We start from the raw sequence: 8,531 nt of genomic DNA, 5'->3' as shown, positions 1-8,531 counted from the left end.
AATGTCTGGTGAGTCTACATCAACTTTTGAGTGTCTGCCAACTTGAAGATGTGGACACTTTAAATTAGGCAACATTTGATCTATTGACCGTTTTCAGCATTATGATGGAGAGTAAAAATGACAATATAAAGAAACATAAAAAAGCAATATCTAAAACCACAGCAATGAAGCCAGATGATACTAATAACTTGTCAGTCCACCCTTAAATGTAGTTGATACTTTTTTATGTGATTTGTTTTCAATTGATTTTGCACTGATAAGTTTTTTACTGTTAAATATAGTTAAACACACAAGGCTACTTATATGTGAAGGACACAGAACTGCCATGATATAGAGAATTACAAGACCAGAGATAAATCACCTAATTTGTGGCTCATATAGTTTGATTTGTTGCATCGTCCTCCTGGATAATATGTTGGATAATGAACCGGTGCAGGTGGATCTTAGCAAAGCAATCATCAAATGTAATGCAAGGAATAGGATCATGTCATTTTCACTCGTTGATGATAAAAGCTGATAAAAAAAAGTGAAAATACAAAAAAAGACAGAAATGACCCTCTGCAAAGCAAAAAAAAAAGCATCTTTGACACTTTGTTCACACAAAGAACAACCACCTTCAAATTCTGAAATGCTGTGGCTTTATGTTGCCCCCATGCTTTCCTACCATACTGTGTAATGCTAGGACCTAAACCAACCCCTGCAACAATCTTTTGATCCTAATAAGTTCTGAAGCTAATTCATTATTTAGGAGACAGGGAACTAATTGAAAGGAAGGGATACTAGCTATAGGTTATGTGGTTGGAGGTTACAGCGAGAAGATCCCGTGATTTTGTCTTTCATATGTATGGAAACAAAGGGAGCATGATATGTTTTACATATTTATGCTGTTCTACCCTCTTCTGGATTTCCACGTTGATTTCCTACACAGTTAGACTTCACAGAGGGCAACAACACATAAAAGAACACCCCTTCTCCGTCTCTCTCTGGTTCTCTGGAGTGTGGAGGCAGAGGAACGCAAGGTTCTGTATGGGTGGGAAATAGAGCGCATGTAATCTAGAGCGCACATCTTCCCCTGCTCAAGCTGAGGCATTAAATCAATATTCCGCAAAGCTTTCTCTTGTTTTCACATTCACTTGACTGCTGCCGTGATGCGCCGCGAGGGTCGAGCAGCCGCTCCCCAATTTTTGTGGCACTTGTCCCCCTCCTTCTTCCTCCTCCTCCTCCTCTTTCACTTCACTTCACTTCACTTTCACGGCAGACACCCTCATTTGGATGGCTCCAAGGCGATGCGCCCATTCCATTTGTCTTGTGCGTTAAGGGGAGGCGGCAGGAATAAGGCAACGCGTTATCTCGACACAAAACATTATCTCCGCCTCGCTCCTCCAACACCATGAAACAATGATTATTAACTGCTTGAGGAGCATGTTCAGGGGTTTCGAGGCTTGTCGTCACACTTAAAGTACATGGAATATATTCCACAACACATGCCCTAAACTAGAATTTTGAAAATTTTTGATTCAAGATAATCCTTCCCCTTTTCTTGCCACTTGGGAGTACTTTCAGTACTGGCTTGCCTGTCGCCTCCAGGGGGTATGGCTAACGGCATTATGAGTGGACGTGTGACAGTAGCAGTTTTACCCGAAACCAGCCCAGCACTTCCTTTTCAAGATTTAAAAGCCTGTCGTGCTGCATCATTCCGGTGTAAGATACTGGTTATGCATTCATACACATGCGCTCACTCACACCCCATCGTTATGAAAGCAAAACCCTGCCTCTGCAAAATGGGTCATACACTGCAGTCACTTTATCTCAGCAAATGTATTGTGCCTGCATGAGTGGTAGACATGCGCATGTGTGATTACACATCAAAGACAAGACTCCAGTATTAGAGCATGGATGTCTTCGCTGGAACAGGACTTGGGCAAGTCTAACCATTTTGGGGGTTGCGAGCCTGCATGATGTAGTTAGCCCCGAGAGCCAAAATGTCAGTCTTTCTTTAAAGCCTGTTAACAGCCAATGGGAAGGTGCTCTTGCTCTAAACTCCAATAGCGTCATTTTCATTCTACCGCAGTGCCCTGTATGCCTTGTACGTCAGCGATTTCAAGCAAACATTTGAACACATAGGATTTGCTCAGAGCACAGAAAACCGTTCACCCATGGCTCGTGTACGAAGACATATAGTCACGCTAATAGGCAAACACACACTTGCAGATACTTATCCACTGTGGAGTGAATTTGAGCAGTGGGGTTCAAAGCCGTGCCAGTCAAAGAGGGAAGACAGCTCTGTGCCGCCGTCTTATAGACCCATCACTGTGCAAGCTAATCTGCAGCGCGTTCCAGCCCTATATTTAGACCAATGTTTTGTGAACACTTAGCATAATTCGCTGAGACGAAAGGAGCTTTTCGAAGCTGTTAACCTCGTCTCTTTAAAATTAATTTGGAGTTTTTCCGCTGCACATCCCAAAAACACCTGTTCTCGCCTTGGTCGTTCTATGAAACACTCTCTATTTCAGTGAGGAAATAGTTTGTTATGAATGGAGATTATGGTGCAGTGTGACTGTGAGAGCATGCTGGATGTGAGGAGATGGTTGATTCTCTCCACCGCTCATAGTATAATTGGTATTATCTAAAATCAGTGCAAAAACGGTGTGAATTTAGCTTTAATAAGTGCCCTCACTGTCTCATATAGCATCACCTGATTTATCTCTGTAGTCATCTTCTTCATTACGCTCATCATCATCTCCATCATCACATGATTTAACAACACAACCCACTGATCATCCATCCATATGAATTTAAAGGAAGCAAATACTCGTGGAATAACACTACCACCTGGTAATAATTCAGTCCCCTGTATTTTTATCCAGGGAGTACAGCCGGTTTAGGTCCATGTGTGATAGCTTGCGTGTGCATGTGTTTGCGTGCACGTGTGTGTGTGTATGTGTGTATGTGTGTATATGAGTATGAGTACCAAATGCTCTGATCTGGTCCAGGTGGGCCAGAGGGAGTTGGTCATACTAAAAGCCTTTACCTCCATCTGCTGTGTGGCCTGCACAAACACCCACATTTACACACAACGACACAGACAAAATGGACTGTCTGGTTCAAAATCCTGTCCCTTAAGCATTAAACGCTATATGCTTTGGCCACGGAAACACGCCACACTGGGGGCCTGCATGGCATCTGCCTTCCAGCTCCTAGAGCCAAGGCATGGGGCTGAGGGAGGGGCCTGGGGCCGAGATAAGCTCTTTGTCCCCTGGTCACCGCTACGCCATGGGGACCGGACAGGCCTGGAGCCTCAGCTGAGCACCGCTGATAATATCCACATGAGTGTACATGTGTATGTGTGTGTGTGTGTGTGGTTGGATGGATGGATGGGTGTGAGTTTAGAAGGAGAGTCTCAGTTTAGGGGATGTGAGTGTGTGTGTGTGTGTGGGGGGGCACGCAGGGATGCACACACTTGTATGTTTGCCCAAACAGTGAAATATCACAGCTAAGACAAAAATGCCTTTCCCTGAAGTATTAAAAGTTGTGCAGTATGGTGCCAAATGTTCACATAAGTGTGTACAGATATGTTTCCTCGTGTGGAATGCGTTTGCTCTCAGGAATTAATGTTATAACACAAAAAAAATTGCAAGTCTGTACAAATGTGAATCACTAATTTAATCTAGAACTGAATTCTGACATCTAGATTTTACCTGTTTAAAAAAAAAAATCTTACATTGAGTGATATTATGCCTATGGTCTTATCTGCCTCATTTCTATGTTGATATTTTCACATAGACCACAAGAAACAAATGAAATTATGCAATTTGCAGATTGTCGTATATCTTTAAAGGAAATTTTAAGACAAATTATGAAAACCCTATTACACGGGTAATAAGTACAGTACATTACACTCACTACATTTGACAATGACATCAAACAATGCCACTTTCACAATGGCGCTCATTGTATTTTTTTCATTCTTTGTTTTTTTTGCTTTACCCTCTTTGGGGTATAATACTAATTGCCGTTCTGCTAACAGCAAATCAATCCTTCTTGTTCACTCGCTCTAATTCTTTGTTTATTTAACATGAGTGTAATGTAGTCCTTTGTCTAATGACAGAAAATGGTCCCTTTTTGTTCAGCAGCACTGACCTTATCATTTTAACTTGTCATATTGGAATACTCATTTACTCATCGTGTTAAGAGTCGCCTCACGTAACGAGCCAGTGAGGCAAATTAAATTAATTCTGGGCTACTTTTAATTCTGTTGAAGTTTCAAATGACGTGCACGACAAAAAGGTCTGGGTGATGACAGAAACACTAATTGGTTAAAAAGATATTTTTGAGATAATAATTCTTTATATTGAAGTATGATAATACTAAAAGACGAGGATCAGAAGTGGGTTTTATGCACTATATATAATATGACAATCTCTAACCACCACACCAAATAAGCAGTATTTCTCTGTGGTATGTGTTAGCATCACTTAATCCTTATCACATTGATTTCAGGAAGTAAATTTAATAATTAAACATAAATAATTAAAGTCACTACTCTGGAGGTCCGCAGCTTCTATTTATATTGGTCAGATGGGATATTTTGGGAATCTTTTCCATCACAAAACAGGAAGAGGTCCCTTTTGTTCCTTTACAAAGAGTTTTGGAGCGAGTGGAAAAGTCACTTACAACATATTATCCTCTCAGCAAATCCAAAGAGACAACAACATTGACTGGGGAAGCTCTTTGCTCTTTGTAGTAGGAAGCAACACACTTTATTGGAGACGTGGTTTCAGAGAAAAACCACCACTAGCAATACCAGTGCTTTGAGAAATAAAGCTGTAAACCTCTATTTAGCCTTGCACCAAGAGTGTCCTATTCTCCATATGGTTTTATGTTTCAGCAGCAATTGCATCAATTAAAAATTCCTGCACAGTGATTACATTTAGTGATTCTCTGGTGTACAGTCTGGAATTCCAAGTTGTTTAATTACAATGACCTGTGTCAGATCCAGCCAAAGTTTTTCATGTCATCCCACAGTTCCTGTTGCTCACCATTGTCAACCAAGGCAAAAATGAAGATGATGCGTGAAGGGGGACTTTAATAGTGCTTAATAAATGGTGCTAGTTTTGAACCCCAGGCAGTTGTGTGATGAATTGTGGCTGGGCTGCAGCCTGGTTGGGAGACTTGCCATATTAAATGAAGAATAGCGAACATGGTGTAACATACCGTAGCTTGTCGTGTGTGTAACTCTCAGAGTTAAAGCATGTGTTTTGACAGGGGGAGAGAGAGAGAGCAAGAGAGAGAAATAGACATAGAGAGAAATATCAAGAGATCCAGGTCAGCTGTGAGGCCTCAGCTGGAGTGGAGGCCTACACCTGTCGGCGCCCGGGGGCCTCTCTCTCTCTCTCATCGTCTTTCTGTCTCTCTCTTTCTGTCCAGCTGGACATGCAGGAGCCTCTCAACCCTCCACTCCGCCTCCACCTCCCAGATCCAGGCCAGTTCAGCCCAGCCATGCGTGGCCATCTCTGGGAATTCATTCGGGATGCTTCCTGTTCATTGCATCCACTCCTCTCTCGCTCTGTCACTTCACCCCCACAACCCCCCATCTACATGTCTTCCTCTTTACTATCTGTCCCATAAACCATCTCTATTTTCTCACAAACATGCCGAAACCACACATTTTTCTCCAATTTCTTTTTATACATTTTAAATCTAAAGAATACCCATTAGTCTGGAATTTAGCAAACCCAACTACATTCTATTTAATGTCCAAATTTAAACACATTCTAATCTCTCTTTTTTTTTTTTTGGCATGACCAAAATCTGATATAAATGCCTAAAAGGTAAACACCAGAAAACACATGTTTTAGTTTTTTGTAGATCACGTGGTATTAAATTTCCATAAAAGCCTTACTGCCAGTGTCTGACCTGGATCTAAACACAGAGTGGAGATTCATCCCACATACCATAGGCAAAGTCAAACTTCTTACTTGTCATTGACTGGCAGAAATGAGCAGCTTACTTTGTTGGGAAAGATGATGGCACGGATATCCAAAGTTTTCCTTTTCATTCTTAAGTTTCAGGTTGGATCACTAAGGAGTGCAGAACACATTCCCACCACTCCTGACTCCTGCTGTGCTTCCAAAGCCTCCTTTCAACACAGTCAGCAGAGACAGCAGCTGGAAACATTAAAATGCTACTACAAGCATCCTCTTTATTCTGATATTGTGTTTGTAACCCATTTTTCCAAATAGTGCCTGTACTGTAAAATTGTAACACTATAGTGTTGCTACAGTATTGACTGCATTTGCTGTGTCAGATGAGGAAGAGAATAAATGGCACTTTATTCATTACGTACATTGTGGCTACATATCACATATAAAGAGTTACTGTCTGTTGCTGTAGAATTAATATCTGTGCATAATTTGCAATTTGCATCAATATGTATCTGCACCCACCACATACAGGTTGTGTATTGAACAGATAATGTATTTAACTCAAAATCAAGACTGGGGTCAAATGTCATATTGGATTTCTTTCAATATCTGTGCCTAAAATGCAGACAAACTATTAAATAACTTTAGCTCAGACACAGTGCTAAATGTTTTACAATTCATGAAAATATCACACTGCAATTTTGAACAATCTCCAGGCAACTTACTGCAATAAAATTGGGATTTAGTCAAAAGCTGAAAACACTACCGTTGACATTTTACTTCAAGCACAGGACTGAAGAGTAGCTCTGTCATCACCACTCAGTATCCTAACAAACTCAATAAAGCTGAAAATAAAAAGAAGCAGCTTTCTATCCTGATTCATTTTGACAGTGCAGAAATACCAGTGCAAATTATAACATAATTATTCATTATTTTCTCATCTTTCATTTAAAAATTAACTCAAAAAATGCTATTGTCACTTTCCAAAAATATTGGATTTTGTTTACAATTGCCCTTTCCCACCTTAAATGGGCAGTTTTTCTTATGCAAAATTACCTGCTTTTCTCTTAAAAAATGGTTAGTTTTTAGTAATATTCCGTTTTCTATGACATATAGAGGAAGCAGAGGGATTACATCACTTCTGTGTACCTGCTTTGCAATTCCATTCAGGTCATTCCAGAGTCCATTAATTCCTGCTACAAACAGAAATTCAAAAATGAGTGTGTTATCTCTCCATCCTTGTAACCACAACAAGATTTCTTTTTATTTATAGCTGCAAAACTGCAATTTGCTTTCTCATAATGGAGAATGTGTAAAAAAAAATATTGGGCGCACAGGACAAAAGAAAGATAACAGTAATGGCTTTGGTTGAACATGATAGTAGTCAACTGTCAACCTGTAATAAACTGTACAATGTAGAAACGTGGACATGGTTTAATGCTCTATTACTTCTTTTGTGTTACAACTGATTTTCAGATAATTGGCATTAAAAATAAACAGCAGCAGCCAGCTGCTGTTAGTGTCTTGTAACCTACAACATTGGTATTTTTCTGTTAGATATCTGAAAGGTGTCCCATCTGGTGTATGCCTTGTACAAGCTTGTAAAAATCTGCCATTTAACCTCACTGAATCTCCATTCTGTCCCGCAGCAAGATAGAGCTGAGGGTTGAATAACAGTAGGCTTATTCTCCTGCTGCACTCACACCACATCCTATCTTACACGCCGGCTACTGAATTATTCAACTGTTTGTACCTGTGAGGCAAGCAGGCCCTGTTAAGGGCTGCCCGGTATGATCTATAATTAAATATAATGCAACATGAAAGTGCATAAGACATGAGACTAGGGTTTGGACAAGTCACTCTCTTCCTCCTAGTTATCCATTTTGTGTCGGTTCATATGCTGACTGCAGCTGTTTTTTTGTGTATTTATTTTAGAAGCTTTTTCAGCCTTGTGCACACTGTAATGTTTTTTCTCCTTTGCTTGGCTACTCTCTGAGTCAGTGGTCCTAAATGTTTGCTGTAAGCAGTTGACATTTAGAGGGCAATAAGATCATGTCAGGTTTGATTATGCTATTATTGTCTCGCTGTCCTCTAAGTACACAGTATTCCACCCAATAGGGCTCCTGTCTCTTGCAGTATGTTTGTTTTGTTCCCCCAAGCAGCTCAATCATAGAGCCTTTCAAAGCTCACACTCAGAAATAATCCTGCTGTGCATTTAGAAATATGACCATAACAAAACCGTTTACAGGCTCTCTAAATTGACCATTTGGGATCCATAAAACCCAGCATCCGTCCATTGTTCCCAGCAAGTGTCCAACTCTCCTGGAGGTAGATGCAAACAGTTACCTCAACCAAAACCACACAGAAATTCACATGCTTCCCCAAGTTTATGTTTACAGAGGACACGTTTTCAGATTTTCTTTGAATCAACGCTAAAATCGCTGTTGTGTTTGACTGCGGATAGAAAACAAAGTTACTTATCAAAATCAAACAGTAACAGACATTAACTATGTGAGGACAACTCAGTGACAGTTGAAGGCCTTAACCTTACATACACATGCACACACACACACAGTGGGATCCTCGCATCTGTCCAAATGTTAATGG

The sequence above is a fragment of the Micropterus salmoides genome, unplaced genomic scaffold, assembly GCF_014851395.1.
Source record: "Micropterus salmoides isolate LMB-PRFRI ecotype aquatic unplaced genomic scaffold, ASM1485139v1 Ms_hic_scaffold_13, whole genome shotgun sequence".
Classification (NCBI taxonomy): domain Eukaryota; kingdom Metazoa; phylum Chordata; class Actinopteri; order Centrarchiformes; family Centrarchidae; genus Micropterus; species Micropterus salmoides.
Note: the sequence above shows the minus strand (reverse complement) of the source record.